Genomic DNA, 26,998 nt, shown 5'->3' on the forward strand with positions numbered 1-26,998 from the left:
CTAGTATGCATTTTATCTTGGGTACCTTAAAAAAAAGGTTGGCACATCAACAATGAATACACAAGAATGCCTACACAATGTCATTCAATAGATTAGTAACAAAACTAAGAAACAACTATCAAATGATATACAAGAACATCAACATCACCTTGAGCTTTTAACACTCAAGTATTGTAAAATTTGTTTCATCACAACACCATCAATGTTCATCACACTTTATTATCCCATGATATCCATTCCACCTATTGCATTGCATGACCTTTGAATCTCAAAATTTTTGGTCACTATTTCCTCATCTCACACTTCTTTTTCTAGCATTATGCATTCCCTATTTCACACTCCTCATTGAGGCCTCAAAGTTCCTTTGTGGACTTTGAATCTCAAATGTTGAGTTACATCTCTTCATATCATCTCACCTATAGTATCATTTTTCTATGATTTTTCTCATTAAATTCTCATGTCATCTATTACATTTCATTTTATTCCTTCTTATTTATCCTAAATCATTTGCATTTCATATTCATTTTTATTTCTTTTTGTATCATATTCACTTTTGTTTCTTTTTATACCATATTCATTTTTATTTCTGTTTTACCATTTTATATTCATTTCATTCATTCATTTTCATTTTCTATTTTCACTCTTTTCTTTTCTTTCCTTATTTATGTAATCCTCATTTCATTATTATTATCTCATTTTCTCTCATTAACCCATCTTATTGCATTACATTTTTTTTCATTCATTTTCATTTTCATTCTCATATACATTATTGTTTCACTAATTCACTCTTACTCACTTATTCATTTTACACCATCATCATTTTTCATCACATATTATTTTTATTACATCCACCCATTTCATTCATTTTGGTCATCATTTTTAGTTTATCTTCTTTCCATGACTTCTTTTTATTAAAAAACTTTCATTACCACTTATTCCATTATCCTATTTGTCATGTTATTTTTTTAGATCACATTTCATTCATGCATTTTATTTATACACTTCATTTCTACACTCATGATCCACATATCATGTCATTACATTAAGCATCTTTCCACTGCATCAATCATACACATAACTACATTAATTATCTACATTACATCAACATATACGACTTGTTAGAAACAATAGTCAACCAAGATAACTGGGGGGGAGGGGGGGGTGAATCAGTTATCCAATAATTAAACCACTTATCTTCATTAAACAAAATTGACCATTCAATAAAAGTAAACAAAAACCATACAAAGATGCACATAGACAATTACATCAAATATGTTGACTAGGGAAACCCTTGATTGGAGGGAAAACACCAGTGGGAATGATGCCCACAAGATGATGTACTAATATAAATATTCCTTGTTAGAGGATAGACCCTGTTAGGAGTCTATTACAAAATTTAGTACAATGAGTCCCTATTAGGAGAATTTGAATCCCTATTAGTAGATTCCAACCCTATTAGGAGTTTTAGTAAAATGTATACAAGAAGAACCCACTACCCAAACATGAAATTTCAACTACAAGAAGAGCTCACTGCTCAAACAAGTAATTTATTGGTATCTTCTTCTTTCCTCTGCACTTTCCTCTATCCTATCAACTAGACCAATCATTGTTAGACCTTATAGACTGGGTCAAAAACCTCAAATTCAAATACCAAACCTCATATCACTCAAAAAAACCTCAGTAATGAAGTTTCCTTCACTTCTACACTGCTCTGCTCAACTTCACATGCTCTGCTGCTTTCCAAACATTTACAATTCACATATCCTCATAGCCACACATGTCACGATAAAGGAAAATATCCTTCCTTTATACCAAGTCCATAAAATAATTCTTGAGTCAGCTATTAGTCCTTCTCAACTAATTATTATGGGACCTCATTAAGAACATGTTACACTTAGCGATAACACAAATCTTCTGCCTTGCAACTTGAATAACTTTCCATTCACACAATATTATGATGAGAGATCTTAGCCATGACATCCTCAACATTTCATCTTCATGTCCTCAACCTTGATCATCAAGATATCAACTCTACTAAGAGATATAACAAGTTTACTAGAACATGCCTTTGTAAACTCTATCTCAGAATGGACATCACCAAAACTTACATAACTTCTTCTAGTCTTGTCCTTTCTACTTTTGATATTAATTGCATATACCAAATACTTAGAAGTATCTCTCATAACCTTGGGTGGTTATCATGCTCAACTAGCCATTCGTACCAACTTAATCTTTCCACTGTTATTCTGTCAGATGCCATACAAGACATCAAACATGCTCTATTGACATCAATGAAAAACTCAGTCATGAATGTAACATATCATCATCAAACCAATCTCTCCAATATTTCCAATCTTCAAACATGACTATCATATAAATAAAATTACAAAATCACATACATCCATCCATGACATCAGATATATAAAGTCCATGACACAAAAGGCATGAAACTCCAAACATCAAAAAGCTCAAATAAACTTTACATCAAAATGATCAAATCATCATACATCAAAAGGTCATCATCATAAATGATACACATGATAAGCCAATATAAAATGCAATACAACATGATACACAAATCACCCCTATGTCTCATCACCTACATCATCAATGTGTGTCTGATTAGGAGGTGCCTGACCATTGGGAGCACTCATCCCATCTCGTAGGTCCTGATTTGTTGGATCCATAACATGGGTCCTAGGAGTAGTTAAGGCTGCTTGACTAGTAGTTTCTCCATCTATCCTCGATGGTGGTGGAGGTGGAGGAAATTCCTACACTATACTGGTCAACTAGGTAATATGTGTCCCCATCAATCCAACCTATGTTTCCATGGCACCCATACGAGTCTCCATATTTGTTGGCCCATCCGATCTCACTAGTGGTGGCACTAGCACTACAAAAACTTGTGGCTACCCCTGTGGCTATGAGCTCTACAACCACATGTGGTCTCTATCTCCTAAGAAATTGAAGATCATCTAATAACATGGCCCTAGTATGAGCTATTCTAAACAAGTATCTATTAGCTAGAATGCCCTCCTACCAAAAAATCAAATTTAAATGATAAGCCACTTAATGGTCACCTAGGGTTTCAAATTTGAGATATTTTGAAAGGTTTTGACAAAATGATTTAACTTTGGCCATATTATTTTATCCTAATATTGTGGCCCTTATTTTCATTTTATGCCTTTGAAATATTTTAAGGTACGACTGTGTGAGTCACCCCTTTGTTCGCATAGTCATGATGAAGTAAGAGCTAACCGAAGTTTATGTGGTGACATTGCAATTTTCTTTATATCACATAGTCACATGGGTCAAATAATAGACCACAATTAGCACTAAAATCAAGCAATCTTTCTTGTTTTGTAGGGGTATGACGGGTTAAGGCTGACCTTGGGTTGGGGCGACGATGGTGCTATGGTAGTTTTGAACTCAGGCTTCATAGTTAGTAGTGGTAGTTAAGTCCATTTTTATATAGTCATGGGAATTTTATGTTAGATAAAGGTTTATGTTGTGATGACGTGACTGGTATGTGGTGGTTAGGTTCACAATTTTTTTGGGTCATAAGAGTCAGTGGAAAATTTTGAAGACAAGCTGCAAAGCAATGATAGATAGTTGGTTGTGGTTTCACAAGTAATAACTACTAATGAAGAAAGGTGGTGGTGAAGCTATGATCATAGGTGGTCAAACATGAAACATAAATTTCAATGTTGACATGGTGCTAGAATGATAAAGGATGATTGGTCCATGTGGCAAGGCCTAAAGGTTAACTCTAGTTGACTGATGATATGGCTGACTTGGTGAGTTGATAACAAAGGGAGAAACTCTTTGATGGAAGATCCTTTTAGAGTGGGGTTTCTGTTACACCAAAAGACTAATTTGCTAATGTTTGATACAACCAATCAAATTATAGTACACAAAAGGTGGTTAAGCCCTTGCCAAGAATCCTAAAGGGAGCACTGAACAAATTTCTAACAGTCTCCCCCTCAACATTACCTGAGGGTTTGAGGATTTGAACCTATGACCAAGCTCTGATACCACTTGTTAGAGTGGGGTTGTTGTTGCACCAAAAGATCAATCTGTCAATGTTTGATACAACCACTCAAATTGTAGTAAACAAGAGGTAGTAAAGCCCTTATCACAAATCCCAAGGGGAGTGCTAAATAAATTTGTAATAGATCTAATCTTTTCAATCTCCTGCAACCACTTTCATTGTTCTCCATGTCTAATAAATGAATAGGGACACTCCATTACTTCCTATTAGTCCATCTAATCAATTAGAATGATAATGGTTGCCATTCCTATCTTCTCAAGGGCTCTGTTTGGTGAATAAGTGATTTTCTTGCATCTGGATGTGTGCTATGATCAGATCTTTCCTAGATTTGTAGTGACTACTCTCTGCCATCTTGAATATGGTTGTTGAGTTTTTCCTTAAGATAGAAGCTATCTAAGTTATGCTTGTACTATAAAAGGAAATTTAAAGTAACCCTTTTTAGGATCAATTCTTCTTTGTTTTCCTTGGCATGTTTTGGCACACACATTGCAAATTCCCTTTTCCTCTGAACTACTCATGATATTATGCCTTATCTCTTTCAACCATTGATGTACTATGCAAGATCTATTTTCCTCTCTTCAATGTATTGTGGTTGTCTATCATTTGCATAACTATATCTCTATTTGGCCTATGAATGATATAAAGTGATTCTCTTCTCCCTTGTGTCATTTTTTTAGTTGTCTGATCTGCATGTGATTGGTAGATTAAAATATTTTGAATCTATATATCCTTTGATGTCGTAATGGTTTAACTACACACGTATGAGCAGAGATAGGATTGAACACTCTATTTTGGTGCATCACCTCCTTAGAATAGACTAGATAGTTTGCTTTCATGTATTCCTTCTCCCTTATACTCTCCAAGTGTAGCTTAGGTGCATATTGATAGCAAAGGAAACCAACCTTCTCTGAAGACTCAACCTCATTGTTCAAGTCTCATAACTTGGAGGTTGTTTCCATGTTTCACAAGGTTGCCTTTAGGTAAAAAAATTTAGGCAAGGGTGTAAACTTTTGTGACAATAGTTTTTGGCATGCCTAATGGGACTAACTCTTGAAGCCTTATAGTTCACTCATGTTAAAGAAGAAAAGTTTCAATACATGCTTAGAATATAGTGCTACTCTCAATATTTTCAAGCCTTCAAGAGGTTCATTTTCAAGCACTTGGTGATTCTATCCTACAAAATATTTGGTTTCTAGGCCAAGTTGATGTGTTTTATGCCCAAAGCTCATACAAGGGCATCTTCTAGAGGTAATTTTCAATAAACTAAGCTTTCATTTTCAAACCCTAGAAAAAGGAGAAATAGATTGTCTCTATCACCAGTTAGAGTACAATAGTAGCACATACACCTGCAAGATCTCTTTCCACTCTTCTTGTTGATAGACCACAACCTAGGTTGTTGTATTTTCATATAAATAGATCATTATTCCATATGGCTCAGCCTAGGGTACATGCATTTTCCACCTTTAATGGTGGGAGTCCTCTCCTTTTGGCCGAAAGATATGTTATTCTAGTATCAGATCTCAAAAGTGTACTTGACTTCACTAGCGAAGCTTCCTTCTCCCCTATGTAACATATTCAAGAGATTTCAAATGTTTGTAATATACATGGTATTATAGAGGATGATGTTGCTATTAGGCTTCTAGCTTCATCCTTGAAAGGAAAAGCATTACAATGGTATAGATATTTGCCTCATAACTCTATTAATGATTGGGATGTGTTAGGAGTAGGAATTTGTAAGCATTTTGAGGATAAAAGTGATCACTTATCACTTTTAGAGCAGCTGGCAACTATCAAGAGAGCACCCCATAAATGTATGACTGATTTTAATTATAGATTTCAAAAGACACGGGATAGAATACCTACCACAATAAAGCCTTCCCTTGGTAATGCATTCTTGTATTACCTCAAAGCTTTTAATAGTGATATTGCCACCACTTTGCAATCTTTGGGAGGAGACACTTTACCAATTGCTTATGAGATTGCCATAAGAGCATAAAATATCTTGATACAAGGAGGGAAGTTAGCTCCAAGGCCTCCAATGCCTTTCTCTCCTGACATACCCAATCATTAGCCTATTTTAGTCCCTATTCTTACTTCCTTTATAAGTCAGTCCCTTGCTGTGGTCCCAATAGCCTCCACATCTTCTAACGGAGTTGATAAGATTGAAGCCATGATGTAGAATATGGATAAGAGGTTACAAGATCAAGAAAAGAAAATGACGGACAATGGTGCAGTAGCATAAAAAATGAGTAATGAGTTGGTGACTATGAAGAGGCAACAAGCTCAAAATAATAAGTCTCCCTAACTTTAGTATCAAGGTCCCATACATAATAGACCCCTTGAACTAGAGTCATGTCCCCGATAATAAAAATAGACCTATCGAAAACACCCATACTATGAATACCAACCTAAATAGGGATTTAGTCCCTCAAATTAATCTTGCTCAAGATCAAGATTTCTACCCTTCTTATAACTACTCCTATGGATATCATATGTGTCAGAGGGTAGAGTCTTATTTAGCATTAACTATACAAGAACAAGTAGTGGATCAACAACACAATGCTAATCAACCTGCTAATGCTTCTTATCCATAATGGCAAGGTGATTGTTCCTTCGTGAACCATCAAGTAGAAGAGCATTTTCATGTGAATCAAGCCCCCATTGCTCACAATAGCAGGAGCAAGACAAGAGCCATTGATGATACTATTCCTCCACTTCCCAATTAGGCTTCAACTTTAGATGTGGTTCCTCATGTGCTAGTGGTGAATTCATAGTCCAATGTTGCTCCTTAGTAGCAAAGGAAAAATAATAGTAGAGGAGATGTGAGTGACCCTCAGGTTGTTCCATCTCAACTTCCTGCATATGCAGCTCCCAAGGTTTCTACTAAAGCACCTAATGCATCATTCAATGTGGTAGAATAAATGAAGAAAAAAAAATGTAAACATTTCCATGTGGGATGCTGTTGCTACTATACCTATGCAAAATAATTTGCAGCAATAGGAATTGGAGAGCATTGAACCAAAGGATCAGCTACCTAGCGTGGAGAGTGCCACAATTTTGTCCAACCATAAAAGGAGGTAGAAACAAGTAAAAAGTTTAGACCTCCTCCATTTCTCTAATTATAGGGGATAAGATAGTTCAAAATTGCATGATTGATTCAGAGGCTAGCAGTTCAGTGATGCCCAAGTGTGTTGCTAATGTCTTAAAAATGAAATATGAGCCCATTGCTAGGGATGTATTACATTTAGATGGTAGTACTATCAAGACTAAAGGAATCTTTAAGAATGTTGAAATGGCCCTACATGTATGCCCTGGTTGTACTATAGTTCAAGATATATCAGTTACTGAAGTTAAGCCACACTTTTCCATTTGTCATTCAAGAGATTTCACTCCCTGAATAGGTGACTACATATCCTCTAATTGGTCATACATGTTTTTTAAAACAAGATATGGAATGAAAGCTTTAGTCAAAGCAGAGCCCTTATCCCTCAACCATATTGAGCCCTACACTCCTAATCTCATCAATATGAATTGCCCTATCCTAGAGATAGATGAAAATGACATAATAAATGAGCTTGGCACTTCTTTAGAAAAGATACATGACTTTCTCTTAAATGAATAGGCTAATGCATACCAGTTTGATCCTATATCAAAAACTATTTAGATAGGCCTTGGTACTTATAACATATTAGAGAAGGATGCTCTTGTTCCTAAACATATGAAGACCAATGAGGATACAAGTGGGATATGGAGCATGTACTTTGATGGATCAAGAAATAAAAATGGATTAGGGGTTGGTGTGATGTTGGTTTCTCCTACACTAGAAAGGTACTACTTCTCATTTAGGCTTCACTTTAGTTGTACTAATAACATAGTAGAGTATGAGGCATTGATTCAAGGTCTCATACTTGCTCAAAAAAGAGAAATTCAAGCCTTAAGTGTATATAGAGATAGTGATTTGATTGTTCTTCAAGTGAGAAATTAGAATATCACCAAGAATGGTTTGCTCAAGTCTTATAAACATAGAGTATGGGATTTTTTGAAGGTTTCAATACATTTAAAATTCAAAGCATCCCCAGTAAAGAAAATAGACATGCTGATAGACTTGTAGTAGTGGGTGCATCTTATGATTTTACAATGAGCCTTGAAGATGAGAAGAAGCATAAGATTAGAGTGGTGGTTAGGCCTGCTATTACTAATAATAATAACAACTGGAAAGTGTTTGAATCTAATGCACAAATTGTGAATTTCTTGCAAAATGAAGAAGAGTTCTTAGATAGAAACTAGTTAAAATTACATGACTAGTATGGGGATCAAATCATCAATCTTAATTCCAAAAAGATTCCTAGGGGTTTGATTACCTTAGAAAGTGCTTTCAATCTTGATGTTTGAGAAAGAGATAGAGACATGAACCTTGCTGCAAGTAAGGACAGTCATATTCTAATCATTGCTACTAATGGAAGAACTCTAAACATGGGGAAGGTATGTATTGAGGTAGAACAATACAATTTCATTCATGTATGTCAAGAATTTAGTGATGTGTTTACATGGACATATGATGATCTAAAAGGTTTTGACTCAAGTCTATTTCATCATACCATAGATTTAAAAGAAGATGCCAAACTAGTAAGTCAAAAACAAAGACTAGTGAATCCTAGGATTGAACCATTAATGAGAAAGGAGTTATCCAAGCTAATAGAGGCTAATATCATTTTCCCTATTAAACATTCCTCTTGGGTAGAAAACCTTGTCCCTGTTAGGAAGAAGAGTGGAGAAATCAGATTATGTGTAGACTTTAGGGATTTTAACCAAGCCTCCCTTAAGGATCATCATCCATTTCCTTCCATGGAGTAGATCCTATCCAAAGTCAGTAGTTAAAAGAGGTTTTCATTCCTTGGTGAATTCTCTAGTTACAATTAGGGGTTAGTCAAAGAGTCTGACATATATAAGACTTAATTCACAACAAAGTGGGGCATCTATGCTTACAGTAAGATGCCATTTGGGCTAACAAATATAGGTTCCACTTTCCAAAAAGCAATGGAGATGGCCTTCAAGAACATGATAGAAAAATTTGTATTGGTCTATCTTGGTGATGTTACAATATACTCAAAGGATGTGATAGATCATTTTGGCCATCTCAGGTAGGTTTTTTCAAGGTGTAGAGAGTATGGAGTATCTTTGAATGCAAGTAAGTGTGTCTTTGCTACTAATCAAGGAAAATTGTTAGGAGACATTATATTTAAGGATTGTTTGACTATTGATCCATAAAGGACTAAGGAAATACTTGCCCTCTCTCTTCCTAACCACAATAAAGGGCTGTAAAGTTTTCTTGGTAGGATAAATTTTGTGAGGAGATTCATTCCTAATTTAGCTACCATGGTGAAACCTCTTACAACTATGCTCAAGAAGAAAATGGTCTTTGCATGGATCAAGGAAGGGAAAGAAAGTTTTGAAGAGATCAAAGCAACCACAACCTCAACTCCTACTCTCATCAATCCAAAATTTGAGAGAAATTTCATCCTTTACACCTTAGGAGGTGAGACAAGTATTTCTACTATTTTGATTCAGTTGAATGATAAGAATGAGGAACAACCTATTGCCTTCTTTAGTGATGGGCTTAAGGAGTATGAAGATAACTATAGTTATATGGAAAAGAAAGCCCTTGTAGTCATAAGAGCTTTGAATAAATTTAGACATCTTCTATCCCACAATAAGATCCATTTGCTAGTGCCTCATGTAATTGTGAATGACTTACTTTTGAGCAAGGATATTAATGAAAAAAGGGCAAGTTGGATCACAAAAGTGATGGAGTATGATATGGACATCTAGATCATGAAGTTGGTAAGAGGGAAAGGATTGTGCAAACAGAAGGTCTCATCTCAAGAATTAGATGAAGAAGCTACCTTGGTATTGACAAATCAATAAGAAGTAAGAGATTACAATCTAAGGAGTTGGGTAAATGACACGATGACCTTCTTATCAAGAAATGGATATCCTTAGAGATTGGATAGAGCTAAAAGAAGATAGTTAAGATTGCAGTCAATTCCTTATGCCATAGTTGATGGTATTCTTTTTAGGAAGGACTTCAATGGACCTTTGCTAAGATGTATTGATGTAGATCAAGTAGAGAGAATGATTAAGGAGCTTTATGATGGTCTTGATGGTGGCCATTTTTTAGCAAAAACCACTACCATGAAGATAATGAGGGTAGATTACTATTGGCTATCCTTGTTCCATGATTGTCACAGGTATGTGAGAAAGTGTGAAAAATGTTCCTTATTTTTGGGTAAGCAAAGACTTGCAACCCTTCCACTTCATCCTATTCAAGTGGATCAACCTTTTGCTCAATGAGGATTAGATTTTATAGGTCCTATTAACCCTCCTTCTAGTTCTGGCCATAAATGGATTCTAGCCGCTACAGATTATTTTACCAAGTGTATAGAGGAAATTGCATTAAAGGATGCTTATGAGAATTTAGTTGTTGAGTTCTTACATGGAAGCATCACCAGATTCGGTACTCCTTCCACCATCATTTTAGATAATGTGAAATCATTTGTTGGAGCTTAGATTTGTGCACGAGCAATAGATCATGTTATTTATTTGAGTACTTCTTCCAGTTACTACCCTCAAGGCAATGGATTAGTTGAGTCATCCAATAAGAATCATATTAGGATAATGAAGAGAATAAGAATCATATTAGGATAATGAAGAGAACTATAGAGGATAATAAAAGGTATTGGCATAAAAAATTGAAAACTACTCAATGTGCTGATAGGATAACACCTAAGAGAGCTGTAGGAAATTCTCCTTTCATGTTGGTTTATGGCAGAGAGGCTAGGATTCCTATTTCATTGGAATTTCTTGCTCTTGAATTAGCTCATCAACTTGAGTTAGCTAAAGATGATGCTATGATAGTAAGGATAACAGAGTTGATGGAGTTGGAAGAGAAGAGAAATCAAGCAATGTAGACCTTAGAAACACATCAATAGTAGATGAAAAGGTCCTTTGATAGGAAGACCAAGGTTAGGGATTTCAAAGAGGGTGATCTTGTGCTGAAATGGGATGCACATAGAGAAAAACTAGGGAGACATTAAAAGTTTGATGCATTATGGAGTAGTCTCTATGTGATAATCAATTGCAAGTAGGCTAGTTCTTTCCATTTAAGCATGCCTAATGGTGAAATCTTGCCTATTCTAGTCAATGGAATATATCTTAAGCCCTATTATAGATGATTGTTGTTCCATGTGCATAGTTAGAATAGATTTCTTTCTATCCTTTCCTATTTTCCAAGAAGTGCAGGGTGCACATGGTGTTGTTCCTCTAGAGAAATAGTTTTGAAAAGTTTTACAGAGTTGTAGAGGTAGAAGGGCATGTTTTATGGATTAGAATGTAGTAAAGGGTGATGAAATAGATTGATTTTTAAAGTTTATAGACTCCATAGCCCAATGGGTTTTTAGCAGTCATGGTCATATTCCAATTAGGCTTTTATCCCCTCTAAGTCACTAGAAATGTTAGCCAAAATGCCCTCCCACCAAAAAAATCAAATTTAAATGATAAACCGCTCAATGGTCACCTAGGGTTTCAAATTTTAGATATTTTGAAAGGTTTTCAAAAAATGATTTAACTTTGGCCATATCCTTTTATCATAAGTCTCATGGCCCTTATTTTCATGTTATTCCTTTGAAATATTTTAAGTTGCGACCATGTGAATCACCCCTTGGTTTGCATAGTCACGACAGAGTAAGAGCTAACCAAAATTTATGTGGTGATGTTGCAATTTTCCTTATATCACACAGTTGTATGGGTTAAACAAAAAACCATAGTTAGCACTATGATTGAGAAAGCTTTATTGTTTTGTAGGGGTATAGCAGGTTAAGGATGACCTTAGGTTGGGGCAGTGATGGTGCGATGGCAATTTAGATCTGAGGCTTCACAGTTAGCAATGGCAGTTAAGTCCATTTTTACATAGTCACATGAACTTCATGTTAGATCAAGGTCTATGTTGAAATGATGTAAGTGTTATGTGGTGGTTAGGTTCATAGTTTTTTTGGATCACAAGAGTTAGTGGGAAATGTTGAAGATAAGTTGTGAAGCAGTGATAGATAGTTGGTCATGATTTTGCAAGTAATAATTGCTAATGAAGAAAGGTAGTGGAGAAGCTGCAATCATGGGTAGTCAAACATGAAACATAAAGTTGAATGCTGGAAAGGTGGCAAAATGATAAAGGATGATTGATCCACATGGCAAGGTGGGAATATTGACTCTAGTTGGCTGATGGTATGGATGACTTGGCAAGTTGATAACAAAGGAAGCAACTCTTTGGTGGTAGAACTAATGTTTTCAATCTCCTACAACCACTTTCATCATTCCTCATGTATGATAAATGAAGAGAGACACTCCATCACTTCCTGTTGGTCCATCTAATCAATTAGAATGATAATGGCCACTATTTTTGTCTTCTCAAGGGCTTTGTTTGGAAAATAAGTGATTTTGTTGTGTCTAGATGTCTCCCATGATTCCCAAATTTGTAGTGATTTCTCTATGCCATCTTGAATATGGTTGTTGAGTTTTTCCTTAGGGAAGAATCTATCTAAGTTATGCTTGTACTATAAAAGTAGATTTGTAACCCTTTTCAAGATCAATTCTTCTCTATTTTCCTTGACGTGTTTTGGCATGCACATTATAAATTCCCTTTGCCTCTGAACTATTCATGCTTTTTTCCTTATTTCTTTCAGCCATTGATGTACTATGTAAGATATATTTGTCTCTCTTCAATGGTTGTCTATCATTTGCATAACTATATCTCTATTTGGCCTATAAATGATATAAAGCAATTATCTTCTCCCTTGTGTTATTTGTTTGGTTGTCTGATCTACATGTGATTGATAGATTAAACAATTTGAATCTATATATCCTTTGATGTCATAATGGTTTAACTACACATGTATGGGTAGAGATAGGATTGAACACTCTATTTTGGTATATCACCTCCTTAGAATAGACTAGGTAGTTTGCTTTCATGTATTCCTTCTCCCTTTTCGTCTCCAAGTGTAGCTTAGATGCATCTTGATAGAAAAGGAAGCCAACCTTCTTTGGAGACTCAACCTCATTGTTCAAGTTCCAGAACTTAGAGGTTGTTTCCACATTTTACAAGGTTCCTTTAGGTAAAAAACTTTAGGCAAGGGTGTAAACTTTTGTGACAATAATACCCAAATCAGCTATCCTCCTACTCAGCCTTGTGTTGCTACTTGTGCCACCTCTCATCACCACCCTACCTTTCCCATGGACCTCTCTGGGTCTACCTACTTTGACATTTCCTGGCCTTTGCACTAGGCCCCATACATGAACCCTTCATTGTAGAAACATTGCTACCCTACCTTTTCCCCCATACCTCCCACACACTCTAGCTCTACATCTACCTCTACCTCTAGCTCAACCTCTAACTCTGCATCTCCCTTGTCCACCATTATCTTCATCCTCTCTCCCACTAGAATCCTCCTCTGTCTTGGGTATCAACTCCACTAGATTTGTGTACCTTGGAAATGAATGCTCTCTGAATCACCAAGAATAGTCTCCCTCCACCCCCACATCTTCCTCCCCATCTCTCAAAGCCTATACCTATGAAATCTCTATCATTTGTATAAATTCCTCCCAACATGCCTCATACCCCAATGTTAGAACCCATATGAGCCTCTCTACCTAAAATAAAGCATAATGTGCCAATCCCTAGGCCATACCCTATCAACAATTGAATTATCAGACTACTTGCCTAAATAAGAATCTCTCAATCACTGCAGGGATTTGACCAAGAAAATATTGAGGAGCAAAGAAATAGACCATCTCATCATCATCTTCTATCCATGGCTCTATAAATCTATATGGTCTACACATGACCTCATCAAGGTCATCCAACATATGCCACTAGTACTCTATTTTTCCCAAATGGCATTGAAAAATCACACCTAAATATACATAAATGCATGGCATATCTTGTTGCCATTGATGCACACATACTGACCGGGTAATGGGAAGATGCTCCCATGTCCATATCTATAATAATACAACCCCTGCTAAAAGTGAAGCAACCCACAAATACACCACTTAATGTAAATCATGATACAAGTGGGCTAATATGTAGCTCCCCATGAAAATCTTTGTGGTTGGTCAATCATATCTTGAATAATATGGCCCCATCAAATGGGACATCCATGTCCTCACCTATCTAGCAACAGAAATCCCCCTATCAATCTAGCTAATATGGAAAAAAAATGGCTCATACTATAACATTTGGAACCATGATACACTATCATTATCAATACTTTCATCTCCAAATAGATCTTTGAATGCTATCCCATTGATATTTTGATCATAGTAAACAAGATCCCCAATAGTAGGGATCCAAAGAATCTAGTATACATCCTTAGGTGTAATCATCATCTCTCCTAGGGCCATGTGAAAAGTATTGTGGTCTAAGCCATTGCTTGGCCACAATTGTCAATAATCCTCTATTTACTTGGAATTGAGGCATCTACAGAAGGTATGTGAACCCACATCTATCAATCACCTATCATTTGGCTGCCAACAATCTGCCTGTCAACTCTAATGGCCATAGGTATAATCCTTGAACCATGAGATTTTTCCCACATACCTGTTTGATCAAACAACTGAATAATGACATTAGTTTTTCATCACAAGTGATTATCCTACGTCAATAAAAAAAAAAACATCTAGCTATCTAGCTAATGGTTCTATCTTGAACCTATTATTTGTTCCTCCTTGTATCTATAGACTGACATGTTAATTTTCCCTACTCTGTATCCTGAGGGGGGCACTTTTTTCATCTATCCAATATCACCTGATTGATCCTACACATCACTTTGTGACTACACATTCCCTATTTTTTGACTCGTTACGTGAACCAGTCCCTAAAGTGACTCTAGACTCATCAATTCCAAATCAAGGTCTTATCTTGCACAATAAGCAACGTTATGCACACTTGAACCCAACTATTTGATCATTTTTCTATTAGATAAACCCTAATCTACCCCTATGTGTTATTTAATGCACCAAAAATGTTGCAAGGTTCCTTTGTACTATTTCATCAATCATATGCGCCATTCAACAAGGTGTTAGTGCTACAAAAATCAAATGTGCTATTATAGTTATCACATGTGCTACTCCCTAACATAGATGCGCTACAATAATCCTAAGTGATATTAAACTCAACATACATGCTATTGAAATGATCAGATGTGCTATCAGACTCCAAAGCACCACCATGTTCATCGTATGTGCTATTCTATCCCATAGATGCACTATCAAAAGAAAAAATGCTATAGCCTTCTACATATGCACTACCAAAACAACACCCCACTTATAAAAATTCATTACCTATGATCCATCTACCTCAACCTATATATGCACTATTATCCAAGTCATATGTGCTAAAAAATATTTTAAATGCACTACAAAATGTAAATGCACTACAAAACCCTATGTATGAGCTACGACCTATCCTTATGCATTGTTTCACTATGTCAATACAATTTTAAATGTACTATTTTGCATCATGGATGTGCTACTGTAGGCTACAAATGCACTAATTTTATTTTAAATGTGCTAAAATAAACATTGAATACACTAAAACATTGGATTTAAGCATTTATGGGGCAGATTTACACACTGTACACTTGAAAGTGTCCCACTCTAAACCCTTCTATCCAAACGATTCCATGAGTTTGGAATGCTTGGATGCCGGCTTAGAGCTCCCTATACATGGAGTGCAAGAGAGTATATTTCAAGTTCAAGGGCTCTCAGATGAGCCTTAGAGATACTCTTCTTTCTAGTAAACCATGCAATGGGAGGTTCCAAAGACAAGATGCAAGAATGCAAATGTCCCAAGGAGTTCCTCAAGGATGCAATGCAAATGAAAATTAAGCTAGAATGAGATGCAAAGTGGAGCTATGCTAAAACATGTATGAGAGTGTCACAATCCAAATATTAAGCTATGTGAGATAGATTATTGCAAAATAAAAGCTAAACTAACATGCAACATGAATCTAAGCTAAAATGCTATGGTATGAGAGAATGTAGACAAGAAATAGAAGTTCTCCACAAAGCTCCAAAGAAACCTGTTAGAAAACCTGCAGCATAACAATATTCAAAATGAGGATGGATCCTTTGAGGGGGAAAACTCTCTCCCTTTTAAAGATGTACGGACGGTGGAGATCAAGATGAAGATGGTGGATGATCAACGGTTGAATTCGAAAATAGGAGTGATCCATGTGCACACACAAGTCAACCAATAGAATATAAGTTGACTTGTCACATAAGACAAAAAGTCTCACAAGCCTTTTCTTTTAATTGTAAAATAGAAAAAGGACTTTATGTGTGCACTTTAAGTGGGTTAGAAGAATGGGGTCTTTTATTTAATTAAAAAGGGACATGTTCTTTTAATCAAATAATGAACTTAGGATAGCATAGTCAACTATAGGTTATAATCAAATAAATTGATTATTAGCAATTTGGTCTAGGTAAATGATTAAATTAATTTAGCCAAAATGCTAAGAAGGGGGCTAATAGTCTAGATGACCATTTTTAGGTGATTACACACACAAACCCTAACAATTCATGCAAAAATTCAAGAATTTAAAATTATGAAGGATCTTGATGACTAGTTGGCTGGATGTTCGTATTGGCGACCCCTCTTGAATATATGCTCTCATAATGGGATAACCATCCTTGTTGGCTCATAGCTCCAAGAAAAAAAGGTGAAAAGGGAAATGGAATGGGTAAAAGGTCTTTTGACCTATTTAACCCTCCCTTGGGGCATTTTTATGATATTTTTTAACATTCTACACCCAAATTAATGCCTTTTGACACATTTATTTGACCTAGGTGTTATTCCATTTGAACTCAAACATATTTGTCAAACCCAATTTACTATCAAACTTTATCATCAACATTTTTCAGAAATCTAATTGGAATCTCCCATATTGTCAATCATTTTTTTCCAATTTAATTTCTGAGGGGACTTTATAACCTACATCAAACTAGGGCATAAAAAATGTTCAAATATCAAAAGCGTTCTACCCTAGCTAAATTTAAACATTAAATCAAACAAAATTGGGGCATCTAGGCAAGTTATCATAAATGAAGGATTTTAAACATCACAATATCAAATCAGACATCAACAATTAGATGTCAAATTATCATCAATTAGGCATCATATCAACCTTGAATTAGCAAAACATCATCGATCAGACATTTAGACATCAAAATTTGGCCTAAAATTAGAAAATCAAGACAGTCTTTGAACTAATATGCTTTGCATATTAGCTCAAAAAGGGGAATTTGTAGACACCCTAAAATTGACAAGACCTAAAACAATGAGAATTTTGATCAAGCAAAAAAAATTAAGGACAAAATTAGATAACAGAGGAAAATAACAAACTTTTGAATCACTAGTAACATTAGGTCATTTGAGTGATGAAATCAATCAATCACCTATCAAATTTAAAAGGACCAAAATCACTTTAAAAAGAGAAAAAACAATTCATAAAATCATAAATAAAAATAAAAAGGAAAAAAGTAAAGACAAAAGTTGAAAGTAAATGAAACATTTTAATAAATCAAAAAATGCCATTTATCCTCTCAAAAGTGAAAATCCTTCTTTTTGAAATAAAAGAATTGAAAATTCCTCATTTATCATCACAAACTAAGTCTATTGATCTTTTTCTCTTGGTGCCTTGTGAGATATTTTTAGTTTCACCATTACCCTCTAGTGAAAAGTAAAACCCTAATCCTTACCCCAATCCCCTCCTAAAATCCTATAAATAAGAGGGAGAATCAAGAGCAAAGGGACCCAAGTTTGTAGGTATCCATACTATAAATTCATTTATAACTATCATTTAGCATCATTATTGTTGAGAATTAATGTCATGTTAGCTTTATTTTAGCATCATTTGATATCTATTTATATTTTTTAGCATTGTTTTAGTCTCATGCATGCACATATCATAACATTTTAGCATTATTATCCTCATATAAATGGTATTTCATATAGATCTCATATAGACTTACCTAGATCTGCATTAATAGCACACTCCTATTCTAGAACTATCACTAGGACGCTAGTCTGTGAGCAATTTTAGTAGCTATAGTTAGGGAAACATGAGATGTTCATGGAGTCTTTGTTTAATGGTGATTTCTTGGGTCTAAATTAGTTCATTGTTATTTTGATTGTACTCTACAGTAAGGTCTCATGAATACATGATTCCACCATGTACATATAATTAATGATAAAAGAGTATTAGAAAAAAATGCAAGCAATAGTGGATACTATGCAAGAGATTGGGTAGGGATTTAGGAGGAGATAAGAAGATTGATGACCTTGTTTCACTAATTGAAAAAATAGAACATAGAGGTAAGAAACATGCTTTTATTTGTTGGCATTGCAAGAATATTGGTCATTTTTCTTATAGATGTCCTAAAAGAGAACCAAAAGTGAAATCTCGAAGACCTTACGAACCAAAGATTCCAAAGGATTGAAACTAAATTTAAAAAGAATAACTTTTTAGATAGTGATGATGAATATGAAATTGGATTTATTGTTATAAAGGAATAAAGTATTGTTAAGGAAGAAAAGACACTCATTTTGCATGTTGAGAAAAATAAATCTAATTGAATAATAAATAGCAAATGTACACATTACATTTCGAGTGACAGAGATAAATTTGTTGAGTTTAATAACTATGATAGTGGTTTAGTAAAAGATGATAATAATGTACCTTGTCCTATTAAGAGAAAGGGGTTCATTACTCTTGATATTAAGACTAAAACTAAGGATGTATATTTTGTTGATGGTTTGAAACATAAGTTGATTGAGTGTGGGACAACTTCTTGATAAGGGATATCATCTATAATTCACAAAGAAGACATTTATAATCAAGGATAAGTTGTTAGCATGAATGCTGATGATACTACTTTGGTGAGTATCCTAAGCATTGGAGAGATTGTTTATAATTGACATGTTGCATTCATGACTTTGTTTGTCATTGATGTCAACATAATATTGTTTCTATGAAGATTGGTAGAATAAATGATAGAGAATAAGGTCATACAGACTGTGTTTGATGATTAGGTCAAGCACAGTTAAGGATGTATTCTACACTATGTCTTGATGACTTGGATAAGTGTGCATATAGAAAGATGAAGACATGCAGGAGATATTCATAATTTACAAAAGATAGTAAGTAGACATCTAGCACCTGATAAGTGGTCTATGATGATTAATTTGTATCTCTTAACTAGAATATATTTGGGATGAGCATAGTTATAAAGTGACACTAGACATCCTTATGATGATGTTAGCGAGTGCACAAGGTTCGAGGTCATACATGTGAGAAGTTATAAAGACTATGAATTGACCATGATTTGTAATTGTGAAAAGTTGTAAAGTTTTTATAATATCTTAATGAAGTGCTATTATAATTAATTGGGAAAGCCTCAAGGCCAACTCAAGGAATTATTTTGAGGACTTGATATAAAGGAAAGTTACTTTCCTTATTATAATAGGTATTTCAAGTGAGATGTGCAAAGTATTTGGTAAATGTGAGTAAGCAATCCAAGGGATTATTCAGATGTGAAGTTGGTGATTTGATATTGAGATTAGAAGAGGTTTGGTCAGGTCAAAGAGGACGTAGAAGGAGATGAAGTTATTCTATTTCTATTATTCTGCAAGGAATAATAAAATATCTATTGGACAGTGATTTTAGTGATCTTAACCCTGAAGTTGTTTGGCCAATGGATTCCTCTACCTTCTACAACTCCTAACAGGGTTGGAATCTCCTAACATGGATTCAAAGTCTCCTAATAGAGACTGATATGTACTGAATGTATTTCATTGTCTCCAAATAGAGTCCATCCTCTTACAAGGAACCTTTATATTAGTACATCATTTTGTGGGTACCATCCCCACCGAGGTTTTCCCTTTGATCAAGGGTTTCCTTAGTTCAAATATATGGTGTTATTGTATATATATCTTCTTATGATTGCTAATTATATTTTTCAAATGGTTAAGATTTAATAAGGTTGGTAATTGGATAATTGATTCACTCCTTCTCAATTATCTTGGTGGAATTTACTTTCTAACATAAGCATGGAAAACTAATTACAACGAGTACAAGAACACGAGTTAATTCATTTCAATTAAATCTTACTAAGATTAGTTTTTGGTTACAAAAGTGGATGACAGTTGTTTATGATGTAGAAGATTTTATTATATAAAATTTTATAACATATTGAAGGTGAGTAACTCAAATGCTGTAAGATATCTACCAATGATTGTAAAACCTTCTAATATGATGTGAAAGGAATGTGTAATGACTAAAAAAATGAAGATTACTTTTCATAACAAGAAATTTACTACTTTATAAATGTTGGAAATTGTTCATACAGATCTATGTGGTCCTACAAAGACTAAAACTTTCTATATTGATAGGTATTTCATTTTTTTCATTGATGACTACACTAGAATGATGTGGGTAGTATATTAAATAGAAAAATACGAGTCTTTTGAAAAATTTAAGAAGTTTAAGGATAAAGTTTTAAATGAACTTGATATGAAAATCAAATGTATAAGGTCTGAAAAAGGTGGAGAATTTACTTCTAATCAATTCAATCCCTATTGTGAGGATAATGGAATTCATAGAAAAGTTTCAACACCTAAGACTCCATAGTAGAATGGGATAGAAAAAAGAAGGAATATAATAGTGAGTGAAATAGGTAGAGTGATTTTACTTGAGTTCAAAGTAGAACATAGCCATTGGAGAGAAGTAGTTACTACAATAGTATACACTATGAACAAAGTACAGACCAATCAAGGAATAGGTAAGACCCCTTATGAATTATGATTTGGTCATACTCCTATAGTGAAGTATGTTAGTAAACACATTTTTACTCTTGAAAAAACCTTCACAAATGACCCTTAAATGCTCAAATGAGAATTCAAACATAACTAACAATTAAGTCATTAAAAGTGTTATGTGAAAATGCCCTCTAAGTTTTGATATAGGGACTCAACTACCTTCTAAAATATTTACAATGAATTTAAAGTGTGTTATGACTTTAACCCAAGGACATGAAGGCTATTGACATTCATCTCATCAATACAAAATGAAAGTATTCGAATACATGAATAATGAAAGGAAGGCCAACAAATAACCACATGATTATTCATTAATTCCTCCTTATAATTAGAGAGATTCAAAGAACTTGAATGCTCCAATCTACAAAATATGAGTACATAAAATAATAGATTTATCAATTTGGCAAAGATATATAGAACAATGTTTGAAATAGAAGAGAAATGACCACAAGATCAATTAAAATCCAAGAAAAATATATTTAGACCTCTAGATCGGATAGATATCTATTACTTATTATTTTAAATACAAAACATATTAACCACATGATTATATTGCTTCTACAATGCTACCAAGTTACCCAGAAAAATAAAATGAAAGCATATAAATTTCCCCTACTCCCTATGAAATAAGAATTCATAAATTTTTTCTTCCCTCTTCCATAGCCATAATACTCTTGATAGAAAGAAGAACCCCTATTGCATTGCTTTGTTTACAATATATAATACCTTTAAAAATCAAAATATTTCCCTCATTTTATAAAACCTTTACTAATACTATGCAATACTTAGTTATAAGAGCTAAATATTATATAGTTTTCCTCAACCTCTTTATAAAATTAATGAAAGTTTATAATAATATAATTTAATGGTTGTCATTATAGAGGACATGAAACATATTTTTGTTGAGAACCTTCTATGGCTTAAATTTAGGCTATTTAAAACCCTAAATATTAAGATAGATAAGTGGTGGGAACACTTCTTAGTGTTAGGTAATTCAAGGACCAATCATATGGCCTTCTTCTCTTGCAAGAGAGATTGGACTGAACTCTTTTGAAATAGTCACTAGAGTAGATCTTGGCTCCTTCTGTGATGGTAATCACATGCCAATGACATAGTGTTATGTATGTTTGGAACATATCTTCATTAATTTGTGGCAGACTAATCTTTAAAATTCCTTTCATATATTTCTTGTGGACTTCACCTGAAAAAGTAGAAATTCATACTGATGGATGCAGAACATGAAGATAAACATGACTCTTTTGGTGCAAGCATTATGTCTCAATTACTTAGTTTAAATTGTAAAAGAGGTTATGCCAAATAGTTTGCATCCATCTTCTTGCAGAGATTATCTATTGACTTGTGATAAATGGTTCATGCTTCAGAGTATCATTCACCTTTTAGTATCTCAGACCATAAGATAAGCTTTAGTTTATATCCTTACATGGAATTGGAGAAATATCCACAAGGTAATTGCATATGAATAGGATGATCTTACTTGGTATAATATTTCCCTTATAACGTTTCTTTCTCCTATGATTATCATGAGATTCTAGCATCTTGATATATAGTCAGTTCCTACACTATTGAAATAGGGGAGCCCATGTGTTTGTGATAACAACCATATGGTCTCTTCCTTCCACATATCTAATATCAAGTATATGGTTTTCCATTTGAATATAATTAGGTGAGAATAAACTCTCCTCAAGAATTTGGTGGTTTCCACAATATAAAAAATAGTTTTTGGCATTCGATCATGTCATGATAGTTTAAATTATTTTATCTATTCTAACAAACAAACATGATCATGATTTTAAAACTTCATCAAGGCCATTGATCCAAACATGAATCTTTGACATTACAGTTAGAAAGTAAAGTCCACCAAGATAACTGAGCGGGTGGCGGGGTGGGGGGTGGGGGAATAAGTTATTAGACCAATAAAACTTTTATCAACCTTATTAAATATTAAACATGTGAACAATGTAATCAACAACCATAAGAAGATACACATACACAATAACATCATATATATTAACTAGGGAAACCCTTGATCAGAGGGAAAATCCTAGTGGGGATGACACCCACAAAATTATGTACTAACATAAAAGTTTTGTGTAAGAGGATGGAATCTATTAGGAGCCAATGAAATACATTCAATACATATTAGTCCATGCTAGGAGACTTTGAATCCTTGATAGGAGATTCCAACCCCATTAGGAGTTGCAATGACCTTGTTAGGATTTGTAGAAGGTAGATGGACCCATTGTCCAAACAGATTCAGAGGCAAGACCCCCAAACTCACTATCCAACTGATCTTTGTATTATTCCTTTCAGAATAATAGAAATGAAATTGATCTTCACAACTGGAACTCTTTCTCTACCCTCTTGTTGTGCCAATATTGCACCAAATACCTTCTCATATCTCAATACCAGATCTTCAAATTCACATCACACTGATCCCTTTGATTTCTTACACACATTTACCAACTTCACATATCCAATATAAGTTCACTTACTCTTACATTCATCCACACTTCACCATAAGGAAAATAACCTTCCTTTGTACTATATCCTCAAAATAAATCTTTGAGTCAGACTTGAGGCTTTCCCAATTAATTATAATAGGACTTCATTAAGATATTACAATTCATTCCATCCTTTTGCAATTAAAAAATACTGTTGGCTTGTAGTAAATAATTTTTTTTACACATGTAACTTCAAACCTCATGCACTTATTGACATCATTACTAGGCTGTCTACTATCACTATCTAACTTTTCTTATCACAATTCTATCCCTCTTAAGAGAGACAATCCAAACATCACAAACCACTTCTTAGGTTATTTTTCTATGCATTATCTTCCATAAATCACCAATAACTTTCACATGTCTTCAACTTCCTGCACATGCACTTATCCACATCATCAAGACATACTATAGAATATATCCTCAATTGTGCTTGACCTCATCATAGTTCATACAACCTCATTCTCTATTTGCTACTCTGGTAGTCTTTATAAAAATAATACTATGTTGACCTCAATGACAAACACAACCATGAATACAACATGCCAATCTCCTCAACTATTATATCAATGCTTAGGATACTCCCTAAAAGGAATACCATCAAAATTTATGCTTACAATCTCCCCCTTTGGCATTTATGGAAACATACATAAAAACATCTAAGTTCCAATAATACCAAATTTAACTCTACTACTGTTCGTACTCTCATCTTTTGAAATCGTCTTCATCAATCAAATCTCAAACTTACAAGAACATATCTTCATCTATTCTTTCTCATTCTTACATGGATGGTATCAATTGTTCACACTTCTCCCCCATTGATATAACTCAATGTGGTTATCTTCCTTTAGTACATCTCTCCCCATCACACACTCTCCCCCATTCATAAGAGATGTTTTTAATGCATTCTCTCCCCCATTGACATCAATGAAAAATATATTATTATGTCAATCAACTTCTCAAAGTCTTCAACCAACTCAAGTATACAAAGACATTGTTTCATACTAGATACCAAGAGTCCTTAGTGACTCTACTCAACCACATATAATCCTCCATACAAGAAGCATCAACACCAACATCTAGATAAATAATAGTGCTTTGTACCACTTGAGTGATGTACTCTCTACATCATCTACTAAGAAGTAAGTATGGGAATAACCCTAAGGATACCTCACAAATACTTAAATGTGTCCTTAGGCAAAGGCTTCATAAAAATATCTACAATATGCACTTTTGTATTAACACACTGTAATATGATTTCTTACTCTGCAACTTTCTCTCTCAAAACATGATACTTAATCGATACATGCCTAGTCTTAGAATGTAACATACGATTCTTAGACATACTCCCTATACTTTTATTATCCAAATGTATGATAATAGGTTCTATAAACTCTATCCCAATATCCTTTAGCATATGTTTCATCTAGATGATCTGATTGTAATTATTTGCTATTGCGACATACTCTGCTTCTATTATACTTAGTGGAATACAATCTTGTTTCTTGCTCAACCAAGAAACCAATCTTTCTTGAAGAAAAAATGGTCTACCACTTGTACTCTTTCTTTCATCCACACTACCTGCCTAATCTACATCAATAAATGCACATAGATTAAAGTTATTTGATCTATTATACCACAACCCAAAATCAGGTGTACCCTTCAAATATCTAAATATTATTTTTATTGCTATATAGTGTGATTACTCAAGGTCTACTTGAAATATTGTGACTATACCAACTAAATTTTCTATATCTAGTTTGTTATGAGCTAGATATTGCAAACCTCCAATCATGGATCTGTACTTCTTCTGCTCAACTGTAGGAATCTCATCTTTTCTAGATAACTTGTGACCAGTTATCATAGGTGTACCAATATTATTACAAATTTCCAAGCCAAATATCTTCAACAAATCTTTCAAATACTTAGTCTGTGATACGAAAATACCATCACTATTCTGTACAATCTATAAATCTCAAAAATATTTCATCTCACCAATCATTATCTCAAATTCATTCTTCATTTCATCAACAAAATTTTTACTTGCTTTATCATTACCTCCAATGATTATGTCATCCACAAATATCACAATAATCAACAATCCACTTTTAATTTCTTTCAAATATAAGTTACTATCTATAGTACCTTTAGCAATCCCAACTCTATAAAATACTTGTCCAACCTCGCATACTAGGTTCTAGGTGCTTGCTTTAGTCCATAGACTCTTTCTTTAGCTTGCATACCATATGTCTTTCTTTTATCAAAGGAAATTCTTTAGGCTTGTAGTGCCTGCCCCTAGTTCGCATTTTTTTATCGTTGCTGAACTCTTTTAGAACTAGTTTTATGTTGTTGGTTAGTAGCATTCTTTTGAGATTATCAGATATTATGCTATGGATTCAATTTATTATGTGATGAGATTACTTAGACTCTACATTTCATGTATGTATGATGATTATTTTTAGTGTTCACAATTATTGATGATGATTATTACATTACTTTCAATTATTAATGATGATTAGTAAGATAATTTATTATCATATGTGTTTTATTATGGATACTTACCCCATACTTGCATGTGTATGGTGTGCGTATTTGCTTTGTGTGTTTGCTTTTGTATGGTGTGTCTGATGTGGTTAAGGAAGGGAGTCGTAGTCACCTGCTAGTCGGGATCTACATGATGCACCACTTCCTACCATTGTCTGTTTAGTTTAGTATATATTATGCTTGTACATGCATGGTTTTTATGCAGGTTGCAGGTACCGGGTATCGAATTCCCTGAATTGCCAGGATGAGCGTACCCTATCACATTATCTCAATGATAAGAGAGAGGAGATAAATTCTCAAGTCCAAATCCTAACCCTTTGAGCCATTTTTTCTATTTGGAAGATTAGGACAAGTATCTGAGTTGAATACCCACCGAATGTGTCAGATGACATATTTCGTGATTTTTAATCCTTTAGATTTATTTTGTGTGATTTGTTCTATGATGGGTTTTCATATTTTATCTTGGAGGTCTATGGTGAATTTTTCATTAATTAAGTCTTAATAAATAGATTTAATTAATAAATTATTTATTTGAAAAAATTAATAAAATATCATGATCTTTGATATTTTGATTGTAATTAATTAAATGTGAATTATTGGGAAAAAGAAATTAAATAAAAGAAAACTAGAAATTAAAATTAATAATAATTATAAAATAATAATAAAGTAATAAATAAAAATAATAATAATAAAAGTTATAAAAATTAAAATGAAAGTTATAAAATTTAAATAGAGATTATTTAAAAAGTAAATTGGATTTATAAGCTTGCATGAGAATTAACATGTGTCAACAACACGGGGGTTAGTGCATCAATTAAGCACAAGGTGTCTACAACTCTATGACTCATCAAAAAGGTTAGAAAAGACCCATGCTTAGTTGGTGACACCTTTCAGCGGTTTCAGAAAGCAATCCAAAGGTTTTTTGAGAGCTCTTTATATTCAGGCATTCATAAA

The sequence above is a fragment of the Cupressus sempervirens genome, chromosome 3 (assembly GCF_028749045.1).
Source record: "Cupressus sempervirens isolate cs-2001-9-10 chromosome 3, ASM2874904v1, whole genome shotgun sequence".
NCBI lineage: Eukaryota > Viridiplantae > Streptophyta > Pinopsida > Cupressales > Cupressaceae > Cupressus > Cupressus sempervirens.